Genomic DNA, 27,024 nt, shown 5'->3' with positions numbered 1-27,024 from the left:
TATATGTTGATGTATATATGTCAACAAAAGCATGTAGAATAATGAATTGGATATAAAAAGCATAAAAACATGGATTGAACCATATAACATCAATCATCTAGAAGTTATAATCTTCATCAGCCACGTCCACAAGTTAGTAACATACAACATATCGAGTCCAATGATTCATCAATCTTAAAGTTTCAAGCTTTCAAAATTCAATATATAACATTTATCATCATTGATCACTAAAATTGTAATTTTAACCATTACAACAAAAAATATCTAACATGAAATGAAATGTCTCAACTTTCAACTTTCACAAAGCATCATATTCTGTTAAAATTGGCAACTAGGGCCAAACCCCATGTGGGTCATCTTATTTATGGCATATGATATTTTTCTTGGATCCCTCTCACCGAGAGGTGTAGGATTGATCTAAAGATCATTCGATTCTGATAAGTATTTATGGAGTTATGAATTTATTTGTGTTATAAGACAATTTGTCAAGGTTGGCTAGCAACCAAATAAACCACACATGTGCTCAACGTTTTAGTATAAAAGGAGATGACTTGAGAGTCATTTCACACACACTTCTCTCTTGATTTCTCTCCACTTGTCTTGGGTTTTAGTGTGAGAGAAATCTAGGAGGAAGTAGCCCTAAGACGTTGGAGGAAAGGAGGCTGCCCTAGCTACAGCCTGCAACAAAGAAGACAGGCCAACGAAGCCATGGAAGGAACCTCTACGCTGCCCTAAAGAAGCCCTAACTGCAGTCCTAAAGAAGCCCTAACCGCAGTCCTAAGGAAGCCGTAGCCGCAGCTCTAAGGAAGCCCTAGCCGCAGTCCCAAGGAAGCCCTAGCCGCAGTCCTAAGGATGCCCTAGATGCAATCCAATCAAGTGCAACACATACCTTGGAGAGCAGCCCGTTGGAAATGAGAAGAAGTTTGTTTTGGGCTACAGCAAGAGAGGCAAGATCAACGAAGAATTCAGGGACTGTTTGGCTGCAGCAAAAGGAGGAAGGCCGAAGTTGTTGGTGAGGGCTAGACTGCCCAAAAACTGCAGCGTAGGGTCTCCTCCCCTCCTAGAAGGGCAACTGCAGTAAAGGAGGGCACTTTTGGGCAAATTGAAGGGTTGTTAGGGATTATGTTTGAGTACCCTAATCAGTCCCGAATTGCAGTAGTCAAAGGACACTAGAACTGTGAGCTGTAGCATACATTTTAGGTGCTTGGTGTTTGTGCAGCAAAGGTTTGTGGTAGGCCACAGGCCTACCCACTCCTAAACATGCCAGCATGGAAGTGTTAGGGGCTGCCATATGCCTAGAACAACAGCATGAGGAGGCAGCCATGTTCAAGGTATGTTTTGGGCATGATTGTTGGGTTGCTGTAGGTTAATGGGACAACAAGAAATCATAGGTACAACAGTGCTAAACATTGGTACAACATGTGCTGAACATTGGGACAACATGTGTGATAGCAAGGTACAACAGTGCTAAACATTGGGACAACATGTGTGAACATTGGGACAGCATGTGTGACAACAAGGTACAACAGTGCTAAACATTGGGACAGCATGTGTGAACATTGGGACAACATGTGTGACAACAAGGTACAAGTACAACAGTGCTAAACATTGGGACAACATGTGTGACATCAAGGTACAACAACGCTAAACATTGGGACAAGCAGTGTGACAACATGGTGCAACAATGGCACATGGGACAGCAAGTGCATGATGCAGTACAATGATGATTAGTGAAGCATGATGAGATGCAACATAGTGATGGGTGCAGCATGGTGCAAGACAGTGGAGTGCAACGTGATGATGAGGAGCAACACAATGATTGGTGCAACATGTTGATGGAGTCACCTGGGAGAATCAGTTGAAGCAACATGTCTTCAATTGAGTTCAGCTACCTCATGTATCATCTACTTAGAGATGATCTATGCTCTTATTTAAATAAGTCAAAGTTTTGATTTCTGTTGTATATGTACTATCTCTCTCTCTTTGCTGAACTATTGAAGAACATATAAGAAGAATTGATCAAGGGTTTCCCCACATTGGGGTTTGTCTCTGGCTAGCGCCACATCTTGTGTCCTCTTGTCTTGGCTTGTCTTTTGCGATTTATGTTTATGTTCTATTTGCAATTTACTATTATGCTAATGTGATTGCTAATCTGGAAAAGATATTGAGCCAACTGTCAAAATTGAAATAAATTGCTCTAAGCATAGAACATACCTAAAATTAACATGGTATCAGAGTTGAGGCGAAGACAAAGCCCAAGCAAGAGTGAAAGAGCAATCACCGAAGACAGTTGGGAAAGGACAAAAGGATAAATGGATCCCTCATCCCTCTTCAAATTCACCAAGGGTGAAGTCGAAGCAGAGAATATTATCAGAATGACGCAGCGGAAGCTTCTGATGGCCTATCTAAAGATCACTTCAATGGGAAGTCTTGATCTAAGGTAGAAGGAAAGGCAGATGCCTTGTTTGTAATAAGTTCGGCCATTATGCGAAGGAGTGTCCAAGGTAGGGACACATCACTTGATGATGATAACAATCATTCTAGGGATATCTTCAATGATCAGAGGAATGATAGGTAATGCAGATCATCAAGGAAACGACCGACTCTTCAAAGAAAGCAAGGAACCCCAGGTATGAAGAATCAATTGTTGTTTCTGATAAGATAAAGAAGCGTTATCTTGTATTGGCCCTCTCCTTCAGACTCTTTGGGAATCTAGCTTATTGATTGTAGTGTTTCAAGGCACTTCATCGGATAGAAGGGTACTCTCTCTAATTTGGTAGAGATGGAAACAATCGTGGGATTATACTTGGAGTCAATGCCACCTATGCCAGAAAGGGTGTAGGGAATGTTACCCCTCAAGTGAATGAGGGTAACTCGATTCATTTACAAGAATCTCTTTTATGTACCTGACCGCAAGAAGAACCTGGTGTCCATTTTGGCATAGAAGTCAAAGGTTACAGGGTGGCATTCATCGATGGAAAGGTACGTGTTTGAAAATAGAATTTTCAAAGATGCTTTTACTCATGGGTTCAAGGTTGGCAATTTGTATCAAGTTGCAGGATGGTCCATTAGGGATCATGTCAATTGACATATCTCATCTATAGCACCAGAGGTCTACTTATTATAGGACCCTACCCAATGTGAGTTAGATGGTGACTGGGATGCCTAAATTCATAAAGAGCATGAAGGTACATGTTTGAGATGTACCAAAGGAAAATCTTACAAGGGAACCATTCCCCTCATGTAGTAGGTCCACAGGTTTAGAACAACCCGGGGGGTTTGAGATTCATGATCGGGAATCTCATGTATGCAGGTGGAAGAAAGCCCTCTATGGCTTGAAGCAAAACACCCCGGGCTTAATATGAGAGGATTGATAGTTGTCTAATGAAACTAAGATTCACTAGGAGTGAAGCCGATCCAAACCATTGCTTGAAGGTTGTGGATGATAGACCTCTCATACTGGCACCCCATGAGGACGACCTCTTTCTGACAGGTGCAGACCCTCTCATTTGCAAAAGGAAGAGGGAGTTAGATTCCAGATTTGGAATGGTGAACTACAAGCCTGTGACTACCTTGATGGAGCTTAACTTTTAGAAGTTATGTGGTAGTAATGTCGGACCAGATTTGGGAAATACCTCTGAGTTTCATAAAACTCATTTGCGTTGATGTTCTTGGTGAACTTCCGTCAGGACATATGTTTTGCAGTTAGCATGATGAGCTCATATATGATTGAGCCTCTCTGGATTAGTGCCAAGAATCTTCTCAGATATCTTCGGGGCACAATTTCTCGTGGATTGAGATACACTGCCGGAAATATGAAGTTGCATGATTATTCGAATGCTGACTGAGCAGGCAGTGTGGGGGATCTCAAGAGCACTTTTGAGTGTTGATTCTCTTTGGGTTCTGCTCGATATCCTGGATGAGCAGGAAGCAGAAGACGGTTGCTTTGATCATGGCTGAGACCAAATGCATAGCTACGAGTATGATATCGTGTGAAGCTGGCTGGTTGTGGAAGCTCTTCAGTGAGCTGTTTATACACATGATGGATACCACCGTGATCTTCTATCTCAACCAGGAGGGGATTCGATTGTTGAGGAATCCCGTATTCTATGATTGCTCCAACATATAGACATCAGATACTACCTTATCTGGGATATGGTACGTCGATGAGTGAGGAGGCTCCATCGCATTGAGATTAATGTACAGGTCACAGGCATTCTGTCAAATCCTCAGGGAAAGGTCAAATTTGTGACTTTCCCGAACAACTTGGAGTCGTTGAAAGGCCCTCTTATGAGGGTCTTGCATGATGCATGCATTGAGCTCTGGGAGTTCCGGGGGGCTTGGGGTACTTCTTGGAGCAACAAGTGACCATAGGGCGACTCACCCTCCCCTAATGGTGCGCTGTGTACAGGGTGAATGGCTCAACCTTCCCCTGTGATACCTCGTGGCGACTTAGGGACAGGATGAGTGGTTCTCCTGTCGAGGCATCCTACCCATGCAATCTGGGACTCATGGGAAGTACCTCTCATTTGGCCAATGAGCAAGGAAATGGGGTTAGGGACCATAGTAGTACTATCGATGGACGCATCGTTGTATCTACCGTACTCCCTATGCCAGGATGACCTCCATTGATCTGGGATCAGTATGAGTGGTTTGAGACACTCTCTTTTGATATTGATCTAGGATCAATTGGAACTGACTTCGGGTCAGTAAGAGTGATATGACTCACTCTCTTGGAATTGATTTGGGATCAGTAAGAGTGGTATGACACACTCTCTTCATATGGAAATGACTTCGGGTCAGTAGAGAATGGTATGAGACATTCTCGATCAATTCTTCTTTTTCATGGTTCAGCAGAGCAGAGCAGAGTAGAGCATTGATGGCAGAGATAGTACAGTCGGACAGATGGATCAACGATGGAGCTCTCCCTAGTTGAGAGGGAGTGTTAAAATTGGCAACTAGGGCCAAACTCCATGTGGGTCATCTTATTTATGGCAGCTGATATTTTTCTTAGATCCCTCTCATCGAGAGGTGTAGGATTGATCTAAAGATCATCCGATTCCGATAAGTATTCATGGAGTTATGAATTTATTTGTGTTATAAGACAATTTGTCAAGGTCGGCCAGCAACCAAATAAACCCCACATGTGCTCAACGTTTTAGTATAAAAGGAGATGACTTGAGAGTCATTTCACACACACTTCTCTCTTGATTTCTCTCCACTTGTCTTGGGTTTTAGTGTGAGAGAAATCTAGGAGGAAGTAGCTCTAAGACGTTGGAGGAAAGGAGGCTGCCCTAGCCGCAGCAAAGAAGACAAGCCAATGAAGCCATGGAAGGAGCCTCTATGTTGCCCTAACGCTGACCTAAAGAAGCCCCAACCACAATCCTAAAGAAGCCCTAACCACAGTCCTAAGGAAGCCCTAGCCGCAGTCCTAAGGAAGCCCTAGCCGCAGTCCTAAGGATGCCCTAGCCGCAGTCCAATCAAGTGCAACGCATACCTTGGAGAGCAACTCATTGGAAAGGAGAAGAAGTTTGTTTTGGGCCGTAGCAAGAGAGGCAAGACCAACGAAGAATTCAGGGACTGTTTGGCCGCAGCAAAAGGAGGAAGGCCGAAGTTGTTGGTGAGGGCTAGACTGCCCAAAAATTGCAGCGTAGGGTCTCCTCCCCTCCTAGAAGGGCAGCCGCAGTAAAGGAGGGCACTTCTGGGCAGATTGAAGGGTTGTTAGGGACTATGTTTGAGTACCCTAATCAGTCTCGAATTGCAGCAGTCAAAGGACCCTAGAACAGTGAGCTGTAGCATGCATTTTAGGTGCTTGGTGTGTGTGCAACAAAGGTCTGTGGTAGGCCACAGGCCTAGCCACTCCTAAGTAGGCCAACATGGAAGTGTTAGGGGTTGCCATATGCCCAGAACAGTAGCATGAGGAGGTAGCCATGTTCAAGGTATGTTTTGGGCATGATTGTTGGGTTGCTGTAGGTTAATGGGACAACAAGAAATCATAGGTACAACAGTGCTAAACATTGGGACAACATGTGCTGAACATTGGGACACCATGTGTGACAACAAGGTACAACAGTGCTAAACATTGGGACAACATGTGTGAACATTGGGACAACATGTGTGACAGCAAGGTACAATAGTGCTAAACATTGGGACAACATGTGTGATAGCAAGGTACAATAGTGCTAAACATTGGGACAACATGTGTGACAACAAGGTACATCAGTGCTAAACATTGGGACAAGCAGTGTGACAACATGGTGTAGCAATGGCACATGGGACAACAAGTACATGATGCAGTACAGTGATGGGTACAATCATGATCACTGAAGCATGATGAGATGCAACATAGTGATGGGTGCAGCATGGCAACATGATGATGAGGAGCAACACAATGATTTGTGCAGCATGGTGATGGGGTCACCTGGGAGAATCAGTTGAAGCAACATGTCTTCATCTGAGTTCAACTACCTCATGTATCATCTACTTAGAGATGATCTATGCTCTTATTTAGATAAGTCAAAGTGTTGACTTATGTTGTATATGTACTCTCTCTCTCTCTCTCTGCTGAACTATTGAAGAACATATAAGAAGAATTGATCAAGGGTTCCCCACATTGGGGTTTGTCCTTGGCTAGCGCCACATCTTGTGTCCTCTTGTCTTGGCTTGTCTGCTGCGATTTATGTTTATGTTCTATCTGCAATTTACTATTATGCTAATGTGATTGCTGATCTGAAAAAGATATTGAGCTAGCTATGAAAATTGAAATAAATTGCTCTAAGCATAGAACATACCTAAAATTAACATATTCATAATTCATTACCAATGGGTTATAATTTCCAACTTCAAAATTCAAAGTTCAAACTTAAATTGTCATATATTGTTTACAAAAAATATCATAATAAATATGAAAGGGTCAACAGTTATGAAAAGTTAAAACTACTAGAAACTAGTAAAGACAAATAAATCTATTATCTACTGCTTCCTCTTGCTGCCACGAGAAATTTCTAATTTCTGAGAAGGTCGTGGTGGTCTTCTAGAAGTCTCCTCCCTCATAGTTGCATGCCCAAAACTAGAAGGCTCAAGCCCTCCACATGAGAATGTAGATGGAGGTTGTAGCAGCAAAGGCAAAGATGTTGGAACTCGAGCACTACTACTGGATGCTTGGGGTGGCATGGCTGTTGTTGCTTCATAATCATCTTTCAAAAGTTATGTTTCCAATTCTTCTAGATGTAGAGCGCCATCCTCCAAATTATCTTCCTCTGGGTTTTTGTCCCAAGTTGTATATGATGTATCCTCACAAGCCCGATCATAATAATGATGTAGAAATTTCTCATTTCCCACCCCGGTTTTCAGTTTCTCCTTATTTCTCCCATATAGTTAAATGCCCTTTCCCATAACCATACATTTAACAAGCTGGAAAAAATAAATTTGCTGAAAACACAAATTCTGGAAATTTTACAGAATGCTGGAAATTGCAGAAATAAAAATCAGCAGTAATAAACAGCCATTAAAACACATTTAAACACTGAGATTTTTGGTCAATGTGACCCTGGAAAAACCCCCTACAACTCTTGGGGAAAACCAGTTTGAGAGCTCTTCTTTATTTCTGGAAAATGCCTTTTTACAGTAGGAGAAATGTTCAGCAAAAAATCAACAAACAGACTTTTACAACTTATCTCAGCCTTGCTGAAACACCGTTGCTGTTACACCGCTCACAGCTGCTGATACACCGCTGCTGTTGCTGTTACACCGCGGCTGTTGCTGTTACACCGCGGCTGTTGCTGATACACCGCTTTCGGCTGCTGAAACTCCGCTTTCAGCTGCTGAAACTCCGCTTTGCTGAAACTCCGCTTTCAGCTGCTGAAACTCTGCTTTGCTGTAACTCCGCTTTCAGCTGCTGAAACTCTGCTTTCAGCTGTCCAGAAATCTCCCTTGCTCTCTTGCTCTCCTTCTCTCAATCTGCTCATGAAAGAATTATTGATCTTTTCCTCCTTTTCCTCCCTTAACCCAACCCTAAGTGACTTTTGGGTGATCCCTAAATCCAATGGCTGAAATAGATTTAGATCAATGGCTGAGATTAAATGCTCATTTAAATCTCACTTTCTATTTTTTAATTCACCCCACTTTAATAAAGACCCACTTAGTCATTTATTTCCAAAGTCACTTTTCCTTTCTAATTTTTCATTGACTTTATAAAAGTCACTTTAAAATTAGACTTAGTAACTTTATCACTTAAAGTCACTTTTAAATTAGATTTAACCAGTGTTCCACGGGGACGCGTCCCCCAGGGTTGGGTGCGCGCACCCCTCGCACCCCACGCACCTGGGACGGGGAGTCTCTTGGGGGTGCGTTTCCCCACGCACCCTTTTTGGGGAGTCTTGGGGAGACGCAAGGGGGTGCGTTTCCCCAGTGTGGGAGTCTAGACTCCCCAAGACTCCCCAAAAAGGGTGCTTCTGGGCGTCCCCCTTCAGTATGGGAGTCTAGACTCCCCAAAAAGGGTGCGCCTGGGCGTCCCCCTTTAAATTTGTCTAATAAGACTTAAAAATTCAAAATTCAAAATCAAAAATTCAAAACTCAAAACCCTTAAATTTTATTTTTTTTAAACTAAATAACTAAAACTTAAAAGTCTAAAAAAAAAATTAAAACTAAAACTAAATAACTAAAACTTAAAAGCCTAAACCTTAAAGTTAAAAGCTCATTTCATTTCAACCCAAAGTCATTTCCATTTCACTCTTAACTATTTTTGAGTTTGAACTTTGAAACTTTGAGTTATATAGATTTAGTGTTCAAACTTTGAAAATATACTAGTATGTTTTGCTTTCAATTTAGATTCTAGAACGATGGATGATGAATTTAGTTTTTAAATCAATGTAGATTGTAGAATGATGAACCATTGAATGATGAATGATATCGATCAATGTATTTGAATATTTTATTATTGATTTTTATTTTTGTTTTTCAAATCTCATGGTATGTATGAATAATAATTAATTCAATAATGAGACTTGTCATTTGAGTATGTCATATGAATGATGTATGTATCAAAATGAATGAGGAGGATGGATCAATGATTCAAATTTCAATTGTCTATTTAATATTTTTATGCTTTCATTATTGAACAGTGAACAATGAATATGAACTTGAATTATATATATATATATATATATATATATACACCTCGACGACTCCCTGCACCCCCGAAATTTCCCTAAAATTTGAGTGTACTCCCACACGTCCCCCTGTGCGTCTCTCCGCACCCGCGTCTCCCCGCACCGGAGTCTTGGTGGAACATTGGATTTAACTTTATAAAAATTATAAAGTTACTTTAGGAGAAAAATTAATTTGGACACTTTTCCCTAGGCCAAAGATCAAAGCCTAAGGGAACCACCTGTCCTCTGGTACCAAATTTCAACACTCCCTCTTACTGAGGAAGGTGTTCCTCACCACACCCATCTTGTCTCTGAAGTAGACATGCTTGCCCTGTGGTAAGGCTTTGGTAAGAATATCTGCAACCTGCTCATCAGTGGAAATATACTCAAGCTTCACAGCTCCCTTCTGAACATAGTCTCTGATGAAATGATATCTGATCCCGATATGCTTTGACCTGTCATGAAATACTGGATTCTCCGTGAGTTTAATGCAACTCTGATTGTCATAGTAAATCACTGAAGGTCTCAACGACTGACCAAATAAGCCAAACAACATCTTGCGAAGCCAGATGGCCTCACAACTAGCTAGACTGGTTGCCATATACTCTGCTTTCGCTGAACTCAGTGCTACTGACTGCTGCTTCCGGCTGAACCATGACATTACTGCTGAACGGCCAGTGTTGCAGGAAGTGCCCCCCCCCCCCCGGATCCTAGGCCGGAATCGCGTCCCGTACGGAAGCGTTCCGGAAGCGCCAAAGGAAGCGCGATTCCAAAATTCCCGAAGCGCGATTCCTAATTTTTTGAGCGATTCCTGGTTTTTGAGAAGCGTGGGCCCCGAAGCGCGCTTCGGAGGGCGCTTCGGGCCTCCGGAAGCGCCACGCTTCGGGCCCGGAAGCGTACGCTTCGGGCCCGGAAGCGTACGCTTCACGAGCGCTTCCGAAAAAACCGCGCGGGCCCAAGGAAAAAAACTTCATTTTTTTTAATTTTTTTTTTAAAGTTAACTTAACTTAGCAATGAGGGGGTGGGTTAGGGTGAGTTTAGGGTGAGGAATGAAAAGCATAAAGCTCCCATTCATTTCTCATTTTCTCACTTTGAGTTTATGAGAGTTGGAGAAGAGAAGAGAGGAGAGGAGAAGAGAAGAGAGGAAAGGAGAGGAGAAGAGAGGAGAGCTTGGAGGAGTGAAGAAGGAGGAGCTAGGAGAAGGAGGAGGAGCTTGGAGCAAGAGCTTGGAGGACTTCATCTACAAGAGCTAAAGAGGTAAGTTCAAACCCCAAACTCCCTTGTTTTTTTGAAAAAAAAATTTGTATTTTTCTCCTCCCTCTCCTACTCTTTCCCATTGTTTCTACTTGCTCCTTTATTTACAGGTTGTCCACCACCTATATCCATATTCCAAGATGGTGTTCTTTTGGCTTCTATGTATCATTCCACTCTTGGTTTTAATGATGGCAAGGGTGAGGAATAGAAGGGAAGAGGAAGGGGATGAACTTGGTCCTAATAGTAGTGACCCAATGTATGATGAGGAGGAAGGGTTTGAAGAGGAAGGGGATGAACTTGAAGGGGACATTGAAGCACAAGATGGGAAAGGTACATCAACACCCTTGTGGAACTATGTGACCAAACTTGATGGGGGAAAGGGTGGTGGATCTTACAAATTTGTGTGCCCTCAAGGTTGTCATGGAGGAAAACCATATTGTGGTTCATATACCCGTCTGAGGAGGCATCTTTGTGGGGTGCTGGACAGTGATGAAAAAAAGGGTTCTGTGGGGGTACAAATTTGCCCAAACATTTCAACTGAAGAAAGAAGAAAATACATCCAAATAGAGATGGCTGCACAACAAAAAAACAAGAAACAAAAAACTCATTCTGAATCAAGTGCAACCTCTAAATTTGGTAGTTGCCCATCTCCTCATGGTACTTCTGCAACCTCTGGAGGTAGAAGAACAATAGGGGATTTCCTTAATGTTGCTGGGAGGGATGATGTGGATGGAAAGATAGTCCGTTTTCTTTGTGCTTGCGGTGTACCATTCAATGTGCTTCGCTCTCCCTATTGGCATGACATGGTAAAGGCCATCAATGAAGCCCCAAAAGGATACAAGGCCCCCAACTATGAGAAAGCTAGAACAGTGTTATTAGAAAGAGAAAAAGCTAAGGTTCAAAGAGCTTTGACACGTTTTACACATGAGTGGGTGGATTCTGGGGTATCCATTGTATCAGATGGGTGGACAAATATTAGAAACCAACATTTGATAAATGTTCTTGGTGTTTCTTCTAGTGGTGCAGTATTTATTGCATGTCATGACTCCTCCTCCATCAGTGCAACTGCACAAAACATTGCAGATCTCCTATTGAAATCAATCAAAGATGTTGGTCCGAATAATGTGGTTCAAGTGATCACAGATAATGCAACAAATTGTAAGGCAGCAGGAAAAATTATTGAGCGTACTCATCCACACATCTTTTGGTCTGGGTGCCTGGTTCACACATTGAACCTTTTGATGCATGATATTGTGAAACACAAAGATTGTGGGTGGATTGCTGAGGTTTACAGGGAAGGGAAGCAGCGCATTAAATTCATCGCAGGGCATACAAGGGTAAACTACTTCTATGGCACTTACTCCAAGTTGCAATTGCTTAAAATTGCAAAGACAAGATTTGCTAGTTATTACCTCACCTTTAGGCGGCTAGTGAGGGTGAGACAAGCTTTAACTAATCTGGTGTGTGCTGAAACATGGGATGAAATTAACACTGACACAGATGGTGCTAATGCAGTCAAGGACACTGTTCTTGACAGTTACTTTTGGTCACAGGTTAAATATGTTTTGCAATTCACCAAACCAATTTATTACATGATCAAGTTTGCAGATTCAGATCGACCAGTAATTGGGGAGGTGTATGAGCAAATGGATAGCATGTTGGGGCAGATTAAAGACATTGTTGAGCCTAGAGATACCACCTTGTACAATTATATTCGTGTAGAGGTGCAAAACCGATGGGAAATGCTAAATATTCCATTGCATGCATTAGCATATGTTTTGACACCTAAATACTATCATCCATCATGGCTTTCAACACCAGCACCTGGGGGGGGGGAAGCAGGAAAAAACCACACCAAGATAGAGAGGTTCACGAAAAATATATGGCTGCATTGAGTAGATTAATCCCTGATGAGGAGGAGGCTGCATTGGTACGGAGACAGGTGAGCAACTATACGCTTAACACTGGTCCATTTGGGAGCATGCATGCAATTCAAGATCGAGAGACTTTTTCTGCTCTTGAGTGGTGGAACATGCATGGAGGGGGTACTCCACTTCTACAGAGTTTGGCATTGCGGGTGCTATCACAGGTGGTAAACACTTCTTCTGCAGAGAGGTGTTGGAGCTCTTATTCTTTCATCCACAGTGTTAAAAGGAACAGGTTGAATTTAGACCGGGCAGAGAGCTTGGTTTATGTTCATTACAACTTGCGATTGTTGTCCCATTACTGTGAAGATGCAAAGTCTAATAAAGACTTGTTGATTTGGGACAAGAATCTAGAGGAGCCCAATTTGGAGGATGGAGTGTTGCGACTAGAGCAATTAGAGGATGCTCTTATCCAGGTATGTCCATTGTGGTATGAATTTTCCAATTTTCCCTTATAAAGCATTTCTCTAATTCATGTTTTTAATTTTTTTGTTAACTAGTGTTTTTTTTTTTTGCATGAATTTTTTGAGCGATTCTAGGATGATGATGACCGTGTTGATATGCCACCACCCCCACCCCCATCTGGTCCCTTGGTTCCATGGTTCCATGGTTCAACACCAACAGCAGGGGGTTCTTCTTCATCAGTTTCAGTGCCACGACTTACACAGGGACCATCTTCTTCATTGCCACCACGTGGAGGCCCGCCATCACGTTCTATTCGTGGTGGAAGGAGGAGAGATTAGTAGATATATTCACAATCTACTACTTTTTGTCATAGATTACTCATTAGACTTGTAGACTTGTGAATTTGAATTTTGAACCTTTTTGGCTTGGCGGTGACCAAGTGACATATTTTGTAAACATTATTATTTGAATTTTGGACATGACAAATGTTGACAGTTGCTCACTTGCTAGATAAATCATAATATGCTCTATGTTTTATGTTTTATAATATGCTTAAATGTTTTATGTTTTATAATATGCTTAAAAATTTGATGTATGTTTGTAATAGCTAGAATATAGATGATTGTTGTACATACTAGTAACTACAATGGAATCATGGATGCCATATCTATCTTGATTTATGCAAAAATATGCATGTTTTCATGTCTTCTACAATTAATTTGGTATTTGGGATGTTTGTTTTGAGTATAAATGCAAAAAAATATAAAAAAATATATATATATAGCAGACGCTTCCGCGGACGCTTCGCTTCCTAGATTTTTGGAAAATGACGCTTCCGCGCTCCGCGCTTCCGCTTCGCTCCCGCTTCGTGCAACATTGGCTGAACCCAACCCAAAACAACACCCTGAAGTGCTCTTCCTATCAGAAGCACAACCTGCCCAATCAGAATCAGTGTATCCTGCCAATCTCACTCCATCTCCTTGCCTGTAGTCCAGACCATAATCCACTGTCCCCTGCAAGTACCGCAAAATGTGTTTTGCAGCCACCCAGTGAACCTTCCTAGGCTCACACATAAACTGACTCATCGTGTTGACTACAAAACAGATATTTGGTCTAGTGTTGACCAAATACATCAAGGAACCAATCAGCTGCCTGTACAATGTGGGATCCACCAACTCAGAATCTGAAGCATGAAGCTTCTTCCAGTTGGTGATCATCGGTGTCGACATGGGTCTACAATCCTCCATGTGGAATCTGCTAAGGATGTCCACAATATACTTCCCCTGCCCCAGGAAGAAATGCCCCTCCTCCTGCCACACCTCCAAACCCAAAAAGTAATGCATCAAGCCGATGTCCTTCATCTCAAACTCCGCCGCAAGATCTCTCTTGCAGTGCTCTATGAGTCTCTCTGCACCTGTAATGACCAAGTCATCCACATACAGCACCAGAATGAGAGGCTCCTCACCAATCACAATAAAGTAAAGGTTCGGATCTGCCTCACTCTTTGTGAAACCCATCCCCTGCAAATATGTATCTATCCTGGAGTACCAAGCTCTGAGAGCTTGCTTCAGGCCATAAAGGGCCTTCTTCAGTCTGCACACATGGGACTCCTTCCCATGCACCTCAAAGCCCTGTGGCTGCTCAATGTACACCTCCTCCTGTATGAAGCCATTGAGAAATGCGGTCTTCACATCCATCTGGTGGATCTTCCAACCCATCTCTGCTGCTATCGATATAATGGAGCGTATCGAAGTATATCGAGCCACGGGAGCGAAGGTCTCCTCATAATCAATTCCCTCTACCTGGGAGAACCCTCTAGCCACAAACCTTGCTTTGAATTTCTCAATGTTGCCATCTGCAGCATGCTTTACCTTGTAAAGCCATCTGGAAGTAACCACGGATTTGCCCTCAGGCCTCGGCACCACCTCCCAAACATCATTCTTCATGATAGAAGAATACTCCTCCTGCATGGCCTCTCTCCAGACCTGCTGGCTAGCTGCCTCCTCATAGCTAGAAGGCTCAGAGTCAAGGATGCTGGTAACCATCGCCATATAACTACAAAACCTCTCAGGTGGTCTACTCTCTCTGACCGACCTCTTCGGCTCAGCAACAGATGTGGCATCTCTCAAGGTGTCCTGAAGCCACTTGGGCTTCCTCTTCCCTGAGCATGCTTCTCCCATAGGAGAATGAAACTCCTCCTCCTCATCACCATCAGTAGCCTAAACTCCTGACTGTCTGTCTGCTGTCCTCCTGCCTGCACCTGAACCTGTAGAAGCTGAGGTACCGTGTGAACTGTCCATCAGTGGACTCCCTAGTGAACTGCTCTGCATGCTGCCCGGAGCACCACCCCTCTGGCTCGCGGAGCCACTGCTCACTGATGGACCTGACATCCTCATAGATGTACCTCCGGATCCTCCTGATCCCTGCCCACTGGATCCCTGCGATTGACTCAACTGTTGCTGAGGGTCTGGCTGATCCAGATACTCTAACTCCCGTGACCTCCTAAAGGCCCTGTCCTCCTCGAACTTCACATCCCGTCTGACAACAACTCTTTTCTGTGCAGGGATGTAAATCCGAAAGGCCTTTGAGGTCTCACTGTAGCCCACAAAGATACCCTTCTCTGCGGTGGGCTCTAGTTTGGTCCTCTTCTCCTTGGGTATATAGGACTATGCAATGCATCCAAAGATATGAAGATGACCAAGATCAGGCTTCTTCCCAGAGAAAGCCTCCTCCGTAGTCATGTGCCCCAAGGCACGATGCGGAATCCTGTTCTGCAAGTAAACAGCTGTGTTGCAGGCCTCTGCCCACAAAAACAATGGCAACCCTTGATCATGTAACATGGCTTTGGCAGCCCCTATGATGGATCTGTTCTTCCTCTCCGCAACCCCGTTCTGCTGGGGGTTGTAGGGAACAGTGAACTCCCTCCTAATGCCTGCCTCCGCACAATAATCAACAAACTCTCCAAGGGTGTACTCTCCTCCATTGTCCGACCTCAGGGACTTGATCTTCCGACCTGTCTATGTCTCCACAAGAGCTCTAAACTCCTGAAACCGCTTGAAGACCTCACTCTTGGTCTTCAAGAAATAAATCCAGGTCCTCCTGGAGTGATCATCAATGAATAAAACATAGTACTCATATCCACTCAAGGAAACATGAGACATTCGACCGCTCACATCAAAATGAATCAAATCAAGTATCCCAGTCGCTCTGCTGTCACTGCTGGGAAAAGGGGATTTGGCAAACTTGCCCATAGCACAACCTCTGCAAGTATCAAAGTGATCAGTACTGAAATCTGGCACACCTATAGTGATCTCCCGCAAGGTCCTCAAGGCTCCATGATACATATGTCCCATCCTGCGGTGCCAAATCTCACACAGCTCAGAACTGCTAGCTCTGCTGTCGGTACTACTGCTCAATGCCAAAAGGGGCTGGAATGCAAACTTGTACACCTTTGCATGGCGTACACCTATCACTCTAGCTGAATCAGCTGGAGTGCCCCTGGGATACATCAACACCTGTCCTCCCCTGAACAGTACCTCATATCCTCTGTCCTCCAAAGTTGAGACGGATGTGAGGTTCTTCCTCATCCCTGGCACATAAAGAACCTCTGACACCTTCAAGGGAGGTTTGGACTCCCTCTGAAATGTCACTGTCCCCACCCCGACTGCTCTAACAACTCTGTCATCACCGAGTACTACCTCAATATCAGTGCCACTCTCTGAAAGCTCTGAGAAGTACTCACGGACTCCTGTCATATGACGTGAAGCCCCACTGTCCACATACCAGATACCTGAAGATGCTCCGCTAATCGAGGGAAAAGCATGCTCCCTCTGAACCTGTGTGGCAGGTGATCCTGCACTAGAGGACTCACATGTAGTGAACGCAAACTCCCGGTCAAAACGACCTGCAAAGTCCTCAATCTCTGCTGAAGCTGCCACGTCCTGGTTCTTCCCCTTCTTCTTCTTCTTCTTCGGACACACAACTGCATAGTGTCCCATCTTCTGACAATTCCAACACTTCACCTTGGAATAGTCCTTCTGTGTGTTCCCCTGTTTACCTTTACCTTTGCCTTTGCCCCCACCACCGCTTGTGGAAGCCTGCTTCTTCCCTTTGCCTTTCTTGCCTCCTGCCACCAGTGCTACGTCCTCATCCTGCTCAACTGGCTTGGCTGCCCCAAGCTGACCTTTCCTGATCTCTGTCTGAATGCAATCATCCCAAAACCTCTCCCATGTGGGAAGGGTCTCACGTGCACAAAGTTCAAACCCCATCAGCAAAGTTCAACCATGAACGGGGGAGGCCATTCACTGCAATCCGCACCAACTCAGTGGGTGGAATGGCCTCTCCAATCGCTGCCAACTCATCTCTCACATTGGTAATCTTTGTGAGATATCCAGCTGCACTATCATTACCCATCTTAATGTTCTTCAGCTTCTCCTTCAGGACCATTTTTCGGTTCTCATTGGTACTCTAGTAGAGATTGGACAATGCTGTCCACATCTCATGGGCATTGCTCTTTCCCCTCACATGAGGAATGCAATGGTCTTTGATTCCGTCTAGAATCAACCTCTTACCCTTGTTGTTCTTTTTATTATAAGCAGCCAACTGAGTAGCATCAGCAGGCACAACAACAGGGTGCTGTGCTGTATGCACCATGATATCCCAGACTTTTGCCTCCTCAAATATACTCTGCATTCTCTCATTCCAAACGCTGTAATTTGTATGCCCATCCAACCTATCCTCCACCCTCAATCCCAATGACATCCTGTTGTCCTAAAACTGAAAAATAACACTGCTGTGGTAAAGATAAAACTGCTGTTTATGAAAAATCAGCTTGCTGGAATTTTCTGAGTGAAAAATCAGCAACTGTAATTTTTCCTTTTGCTGTCCCAAACTGCCCTTCAGCACTCAAGCTCCGATACCATGTAGAAATTTCTCATTTCCCACCCCGGTTTTCAGTTTCTCCTTATTTCTCCCATATAGTTAAATGCCCTTTCCCATAACCATACATTTAACAAGCTGGAAAAAATAAATTTGCTGAAAACACAAATTCTGGAAATTTTACAGAATGCTGAAAATTGCAGAAATAAAAATCAGCAGTAATAAACAACCATTAAAACACATTTAAACACTGAGATTTTTGGTCAATGTGACCCTGGAAAAACCCCCTACAACTCTTGGGGAAAACCAGTTTGAGAGCTCTTCTTTATTTCTGGAAAATGCCTTTTTACAGTAGGATAAATGTTCAGCAAAAAATCAACAAACAGACTTTTACAACTTATCTCAGCCTTGCTGAAACACCGTTGCTGTTACACCGCTCACAGCTGCTGATACACCGCTGCTGTTGTTGTTACACCGCGGGTGTTGCTGTTACACCACGGCTGTTGCTGTTACACCGCGGCTGCTGCTGTTACACCGCTTTTGGCCGCTGAAACTCCGCTTTCAGCTGCTGAAACTCCGCTTTGCTGAAACTCCGCTTTGCTGTAACTCCGCTTTCAGCTGCTGAAACTATGCTTTCAGCTGTCCAGAAATCTCCCTTGCTCTCTTGCTCTCCTTCTCTCAATCTGCCCATGAAAGAATTAATGATCTTTTCCTCCTTTTCCTCCCTTAACCCAACCCTAAGTGACTTTTGGGTGATCCCTAAATCCAATGGCTGAAATAGATTTAGATCAATGGCTGAGATTAAATGCTTATTTAAATTTCACTTTCTATTTTTTAATTCACCCCACTTTAATAAAGACCCACTTAGTCATTTATTTCCAAAGTCACTTTTCCTTTCTAATTTTTCATTGACTTTATAAAAGTCACTTTAAAATTAGACTTAGTAACTTTATCACTTAAAGTCACTTTTAAATTAGATTTAACTTGATAAAAATTATAAAGTTACTTTAGGAGAAAAATTAAATTCTTTTGGACACTTTTCCCTAGGCCAAAGATCAAAGCCTAAGGGAACCACCTGTCCTCCGGTACCAAATTTCAACAAATGACTCAACAACCTTAAGTTATAGTGCACATAAACCGAACTTTCTGCCCGGTTTTCATTGAGTCTGTTTCTTCTCACGTTATGGATGAAGCTATAGGTGCTCCAACACCTCTCTGCAGAAGAAGTATTTACAACCTGTGAGAGCATTTTTTTTTCCAATTTTGGCAAAAGTTCCTAGCCACCATATGCGTCCCACCATGTGATAGCATCAAATTTGTCCCTATCTTTCATTGCATGCAAAGAACCAAACACTCCAGTGCTAGTGAAGTATCTACCTAATTCAAGACGCAGATTAGCACACTCCTCCCTATTAGGGACCAACTTGTCTAATGCTTTCATATATCCATTTTGTACCTCTGGATCTGTATGGGGTTTGGCCCTAACCCCACCCCTAGGTGCAGGTTTTCCCAACCAAGATGGAGAGTAGTATTTTGGCATAAGGATATACGCCAAGGCATGTAGTGGAACATTAAGTTTATCCCACCGTGCACACACAAAATTGTGAATAATATCATACAAGTTGGGATCTTTTTCCTGAACAATATCTTTTATTTGCCCCAACATGTTATCCATCTGCTCATACACCTCCCCAATCACTGGTGCATTTGTATCTGCAAAACGAATCATGTTATAAATGGGCTTGGTGAATTGCAAAACTTCCCACCTGTTCAAAACCTTGCTTGCCCACTGTGGTTGAAGCCCTGTCCTTTAATACCTGCCAGTGTTGACTTGATACCATGCTAGCCAATGACTCTCTTACCTTCAAAAGGCGCCTGAAGGTGAGGTAATAGCTAGCAAATCTAGTCTTCGCAATCTTCAACAACTCCAAACTTGAGTGATTGTGAAAAAGCCCATGGGTATTGCTATGATTGGTAATAAATTTTATCATTCTTTTGCCTCTCTTGTACAAATCACCAATCCATTTGTATTGAGGGTGTTTGTTCTTAATAATATCATGCATCAAAAGGTTCATTGTGTGAACCAAACACCCAAACCAAAATATGTTGGGGTATCTATCCTCAATAATTTCTCCCGCTGCCTTACAATTAGAAGCATTATCAGTGATGACTTGGATGACATTGTATGGCCCAATACGTTCAATTGTTTGAAGTAATGGTTCTGCAATGTTGATGGCGGTCTTGAACTTTTCTAAGTAATCATATGCTGAAAGGAAGACTGCACCACTACTAGACACAACAAGAACACTTATCAATGGCTTGCCTTTTACATTTGTCCCTCCATCAGATACAATTGATACCCCATGCTCATTCCAAGAACTTGTCATTTAACCCAAAGCATGTGAAATTTTTGCTTTTTTCATGATCAACTCCCACGGTTCTCTTGTCATACCCAGGGCTCTTGTATCCTTTGGGGCATCATTAATGGCGAAAACCATTTCATGCCAACAAGGTGAGTGAAAAACATTGAATGGCATCTCACATGCAATCCACATCATTCCTACAACCTTCGGCAAGGAAATCTTATATGGTTCTATGCTTTAATGGGATCTTTGTTCCTATTCCTCCATATCCACTGCCATGGGAGGATGCTAGTGGAGTTCTTTGTTTATGCGATTGTGGGCTATCATGTTCAAAGTCACCCTTAGATCTTTTAGATCTGTATTGGCCTTTCTCCTCTTCCCTTATGTATTTGGCTTTTTGTTGTGCTGACACACTTACACAAATTTTGATTCCTACTTGTTTATTTCCATCCCATGGCATTTTCCCACAAAGGTGCTTTTTGGCACGGGTGTATGAACTTGTGTAAGTGTTTTTGCAATGGAGGCATGTAAATTTAGTGGTTCCACTCCCTTTCCCTCCTTTAGGTCTAGAAACATATTTCCACAGTGGGGTTTGGTTTGCTTTCATTTTTGTGCCCTCATCATCTCCACTCTCTTCTTCCTCCTCACCAAGGTACTCCTCCTCTCCAGGGTTTTCAAATCCACCACTACCCACTTCTTCATCCTCTTCATCATGATCAACCCTCCTCCTTTTACTCTCCAACACCATAATAACAAAAAAAAGGAACCAACATGAAGGGAATGCCAAGCCATATAGCCATGATGTTTGAAGTTTTGATTCTTTGAACTTTGGTGGAGTTATAGTTTCTTTCTTGCAATAAAATGGAGGAATGGGAATGGGAAAGAGAGAAGAGATAATTTTCATTTAATAATGAACATATACAAAACACAAATGCTAGATTAGAGTCTCGATCCTACCTCTCTGGCCTTCAATTCCAAGCTCCATTCTCCTTTGCAAGATCCTCAAGATCCCAAGCAATCCTCTCAATCTCCCTCCTCAACTCAAGCTCAAATTCCAAAGGCCCTCTCTTGCTCTCTCAATATGAAAATGGTGAATAATTGGAGGGGTGGAGGGCCTTTTATTTCTTTAGGCCCCTGCCCTCCCCTCCCTCCCTTGCCTGCCGCGCAGCCTGCCTTTTTCGCCCGCTGGGAGCGAACAGGAGCGAACGCTCCCTGACCACTCCTTAGTTCACTCCCGAAAAAACAAGGAATGGATTTTTTTTAAGGGAGTGCAAGAGCGAATTTCAAGAGCACGTTCTAGAGGTCGCTCTTGATCCGCTCCCGAGCGGAGCGCGCTTTGGGAGTGGGTTCCGGGGGGGGGGGGGGTGCTCCCCCACAACACTGGTTCAGAAGCCTCGCAAAATAATTTTTCCCTTTCTTCTGGTTTCCTTCTCTATGCAAATTTGGTACTCCCATGGGGGAATTGTAATGATGAACTTATGTAAAAGACTTAGCTCCCTGGGACTTAGTTATTGGGGAAGTTACTCTAGAGTGTTTTTTTGCTTGGTTAATTATATTTTTTGCTTTTTAGCGATTGATAATTTTCCAAGTTTTTTCACTCATACTTCTGAAGCTGGAGTACGTCCTAATGGCTAGGCCTTAGTGGTGTTGTCTAAGTCTAGAGTCAATGTGTATTACCATGCTACTCATTATCCAGAGTCTTATGGAGTTGTGTTATATTTTTCTAGGATTTATTTATTTTTAATTTTTTATAATTAAAAATTTTCGGGAAACAAAAAATTTCCCTGTAAAATTTATGTAATCATTATAAAGTGGTACTAGGAGGTGTCATATGCATTGGGGGCACTTGCTTTCTAACTCAGAGTATCCACTTTACTTTAGTACCCCCTTTTTGGGATAAAATATTTATTTTTCCTCATGAAAATTAATTATTCACTCAAAAAAGTGAATAAATTAACTTTTTATTTATTAAAAAAGTTTCTTCTTTTTTTTAGTAAAAAAGTTTCCTCTTTTTCTAGTTGAAGAGTTTCCTCTTTTTTTAGTTAAAGAGTTTCCTACTTTTTCTAGTTAAGAAGTTTCATTTTTTTAAAGTGGAAGAGTTTCCTCGTTTTCTAAGTGAAAGAGTTTTCTTTTTTTATGATTGAAGAGTTTATTTGGAAACTCCTCTCTCTTGGTCTATAAAACAAAGCACTCTTCTCCATTTCAAAGAGAGTTAGTGGTGGATTGGAAGAGAGCCTTGCTTGCATTTGTATTGTACTCATCATTGAAATAAAAAGGCTTTGGAGGCAAATAATGGTGTACAAACTTTGTGTGGATGCTTGATTTTAATGCATGAGGTAACCTTGCTTTGTTTTAATTTGCTTTCAAGCTTTGTTTATAGGCCTTTGAAGGGGTATTGTTACCCAGTAGGAGTAGATTTCTCAATTTGATTGTGGTGAAATCTATTTGTTTTCTTGCATTTAGAAATCGAAGATTATATGTACTTCTTGGTGATTGGCATATTTTCCAGGTTTCTTATGTAGGAAGCACCTATATTTAACAGAGTTTCTTGGCAAGATTTTTTAATCTTTACAAGCACCTCGATTTGAAGATGTGGATCACTTTGGTTAGATGCTTCACGAACTTCAAACTATAAGAAGCAAAATCCCACCGTGCTCCAACAAATACTCCATTGCCCAAGGATTCCATTTACAAGCTCTCTTCTTCTCTTGCTTTAAGAGTTTTTTTTTGTTTTTGTTTTTTAAATCTTTTTGGTCACTTTATTTTAAGCTATCAATTGATTTATTTGGCAGATCTGAGTGCCATTTATTTATTGCATAAACAACAGATAAAAGACAATCAAGAAAAGCTAGTTTTAGTTAGCTCTTTCTTGCTTGTTTAGACTAGCTTTTCAATAAATTTTCACTTGGATTTTAGAATAACCTTTTGGATGTTCCCAAAGTCATTTGGGGCATCTTTTACCATTAATAGCTTGCTGATTTTGTAGGTTTATTGAATAGAGAAGGGGAATTGCTACCCAAATTTTGATGATTTGGAATATTTAGGACCTCGAAAAGCACCCATATTCTTCCCTTTTGTTGAAAAAGGGGCAACAAACCTTTCCCTTTATTTCAAAGGGCTGCAAACCTTCCTAAGCAAACATTGTAACCTTGAGGGAGCTAGTGGGAGTCCCCTAGGCATCCCATCCCCCCTACTCCGAGGGGATTTGTGTTTTGTCTCATTTCATGGTTTGCTTGTTTAATTTTGCTCTAATTTGGTATATATATATATATATATATATATATTCATTTTCTTAAAAAAAAAACCAAGCACCGCAAAACATTCATTTTCTTAGTTTAGATTTCATTCAAGTTGTAGATTAGATTTCAATTTTTTAGATAGATTTCTTTTTTGCAAATAAAGAACAATTTCCCCTCCAAGTTCTTGTTATGCTCTTGGCCATTGCAAGTGAAAGCTTGACCTTTGGCATGATTTAGAGAGGAACTTGTTGCGTTGGATAGTTTAATTAGGAAAACATTTCAACTTTTATTGTGAGTTTGGAAACACTTGTTGTTGACTTGTGAAATTAGGGGAATGCCATGAAACTAAGTTTCTTCCCGTTGGATCTCCAAGTGACTCATTTGTTTTCATTCGAAGGATAAAAGCCACAAAGGAAGCAAACCATAGATTAATTTACTTTTCTTGCAATCACATGCAGATCAACATATCTGCCTCTCCATTTTGCACTCACTTTAATAATTCCAAGTGAACTCAACCATAATAAAAATTACCAAGAGCATTTCTCCAAAACATTCGACAACATACTTCATTGGGCCACGATTACATTTGCCCTAGTTCCTTTTTCAACAACACAAGCATTTACTTTTGGCATTGGTCTATCTTGTTATTTAAATTTGTCATTTGATTATTTGCTTGTCAATCATATAAATTATATGTTGTTGGTTAATGTGCTTTTGTGTAATCAAATTAACTCCTAGAATAATTTCTTATTTTGCTATAGCTTAATCAACCTTAGTTATTTTTTAGGGACTACCCCCCTTGGCTTCACTAGGAGTTAGCTTAGATAGAGGAGTCGAGATAGAGTGACAATAAACTCGACTTGAGACTTGCCTCCAAGGCCACATCCAGTGGATTGAAGGTTTCTTCCACGCGACCCAAGTTGTGGGCTAGACGACGATAACATTGCCGAAGATACTGTTATCTTCTGTAAATAGTTTTGAACTAATAAAGGGTAATGTGTCATTGTTTATTGAAGTTTGACTTAATGATGAAATCATATTGAACTTACTAATTTTTAAATTTGTTAAATGTTTTATGGATTCATGTAGCACTTACAAGGAGTTATAAGATTATACTCTCCTGAAATCATGCCCATTTACCATTTTGAATTAGCCATAATTGTACTCTACAGAATTCAGGATCTATTTAACATATACTCCTCATCACTTGTGGAAAGTCTATGCTATAAAAGCCAAGGTGGAGTTGTGAGTGAACAAAGAAAAAACAGAATCGCTGAGGAAAGTGTCAGAGGTCGTGGGTTAGGGTTTGGAGCAGCCGTCTTCAAAAAGAGTTTCAAATGCATCAACCACCCCCATACGGGAGTGATGGGGACTGAGCGGCGTGTGGGTGGTTCTCTGTTGCGGTCATAGTTTTAAAAACCGGCTGACATGAACCGAAAACTGGTCAAACCGGTCGGTTCATTTGGAAACTGGACCAAACCAACCAGTTTATGACGAAATTGACCGATTCCATCATAAATTGACCGGTTTATTGCTAGGCTAGCTATGGACCCCACATAATGCAGTTTTGTGAGTTTTGAAGTTGTTTTGAGGGAAATTTGGGTTTTTTTCCTCCAAAAACAACTCCTCCAAGGAAAGCCTACCTACCCTCTCATTTTCCTGACACATCTCAACCCTAGCATGTTGGCAATTAATGGTAATGTTAAATTCTTAAAGTAAAGGAGACATTTCCTTTATTTTCCATTTTCATCTTTTTACTTAAATTTTTAACATTACCATGAAATGACTCAGGATGTTTGAGAGTGGTTTCGACCTCATTGGATTTCATATGGAGAAACTAGAATTTTAGATTTCACTCAAAATTCAATAGACTTAATGGTTTTCAGGATTTCATGGTTTGGGGGTTTGTAATGTTTCCATTTGATTCTATCATGCGTGAGGGTATGAGATTGGCATTTGATCAAGAGCATGAAGCCCTTTAAGAAACTTGATGTTGGTGGCATTGATTGTTGAACTTTGTTGATGTTGGTGGTATTGATTGTTGAACTCCTCTACCATGGCCTTAACAAGAATGTACCCTTCACTCAAAGGAAAACCACTGGTTAGGCATGCTAATCTTTTTCTACCACATTATAAGGTTGAGGAGATGAACCCTTCACTCAAACCAAAATCATTGGTTAGGCATGTTAAACTTTTTCAATTTCTATCATGTTATAAGGTTGAGCAATCCAAGTCTGAATACGTTGAGCTAGATGAGTTTATGTATCTCTTGTTGATGATCCCATTTTTAGTAGCCTTGAAGCAATGATGAATTTCATGCGTGACTATGTTGATTAGTGATTTGTAGTTTTGATGTCTATTTTTACTGCTACTACTACTACTGCTACTAAAGTTGTAGAGGAGTTTTAGGAGTCCTCAAACTCTGAGCCATATTATTTATGTAGTTCATGTTGATGATCCCTTATCTAGTAGTGGTGTTGAGTTTGATCATGATGAGGAGTGATCATGTTGTTGATCACTGATATGTAGACTTGTAGTAGGTCAGTGGCCCCATAGCTTAGAGCATTGTTTTCGGACTCTTGCACTTGGTGCCATTTTGATATATTCACCTTTACATGGTATATAGATGAACAAACCTTGCATATTTTGTCTCTATTGGTTTGGAATCATGGTTTTAAATCTTAAAAATAGTTTTTTTTATTAAAAACTAATTATTTTGTGTATTTTTTTAGAGGCCGGTTCATTGAGATCTGACCAATCTTGGTTTGACCGGTTCCGGTTTCAAACCTGGTTTATTAGGTGGACTAGTCCGGTCATCGGTTCCGGTTTTTAAACTATGGTTGTGGTTCTACGATAGGGATTCCTGCTACATGGTTTCTTTGAAAGGGAAGGCCATTTTCATTGGCGGTATCAACTGCATGGAGGAGGTTGTCGATGCTACCCTCGGGAGGGGGCTTGCGTGGCGGAGCTCTGGTGGTTGGCGACGCTCGAGTGCCAGAATGTTAAAAGATTTTTGGCGGAGTTCAAAGAGAAAAGTCTTCGTTTCAGGATGTGAGTTTTCACGGAGGCAGTGGTGCGCATGGATTTGTCGGTGAGGCCTATTAGGTTTACATGAACAACAAGTTGGTGGATGCTGATTCTATCATCATTGCCATGGGGGCGATGGCCATGCATTTGGATTTTCTGGATGTCGGCCAGGGTGTTTTTGTGTTTTGGAACATGGGCATCTCTGCTTGTGCCGTCCATGACAGTGCTGCCTCAATATTCTGCAATCGGCCATTGGCAATAATTCGGGGTGAAGCCTTGGCCATCGAGGAGGCAAACTTCTTACCTAACTTTGACAACAAAGTTTGCTTCATTCATAGGTGGGATGCGTCCTGGGCCAACAAGATTATGTAGAAGAGGGTGCTGGTAAACCCCAAGATTGGGGTCATATGGTAAACAAAGGTCCTCAAAGCTTTTGGGTACGAGAGGGGTTTTCTTAGTGGGCTCAATATGCGGTACACAGTGTACAATGAGGAGTCGCTGTTGGAAGTGTCCAGGCTGTTCTACGCCATTGGGCATGATCTGGCCACAATGTTTCTAGAGGGGTAGTTGGATTTGGACCCACGCGGTTACATTGTGACTAAGCCTGGATCTTCTTAAACGAGTTTTCCTGGGGTTTTCGTCGCCAGAGATGTTCAAGTCAAAAAATGGCGCCAGGCTATCACTGTTGCTGACATAGAAGGAGCTATCACACAACAGGGTGACTAGGCCAGAGAGGTCTAGGGTTGATAACTTCTTAATCTGCTTGGTTGCAACTTGCAATGGG

General features: G+C 42.0%; 1 protein-coding gene and 1 pseudogene across 1 annotated transcript in view; both read left to right on the top strand.

Annotated features, from left to right (window-relative positions):
• Positions 1 to 27,024, top strand: part of LOC149188933 (defensin-like protein) — a 170,550-nt gene that overhangs the window by 3,766 nt on the left and 139,760 nt on the right. The window lies entirely within an intron of this gene.
• On the top strand, positions 1,269 to 26,966 carry LOC149188934 (thioredoxin reductase 1, mitochondrial pseudogene; annotated as a pseudogene).

This window comes from Pinus tabuliformis, chromosome 3_1, assembly GCF_031772625.1.
Source record: "Pinus tabuliformis cultivar Carrire ecotype Pingquan chromosome 3_1, CPIR1, whole genome shotgun sequence".
Classification (NCBI taxonomy): Eukaryota; Viridiplantae; Streptophyta; class Pinopsida; order Pinales; family Pinaceae; genus Pinus; species Pinus tabuliformis.
This window is presented reverse-complemented; position numbering and strand designations above follow the sequence as displayed.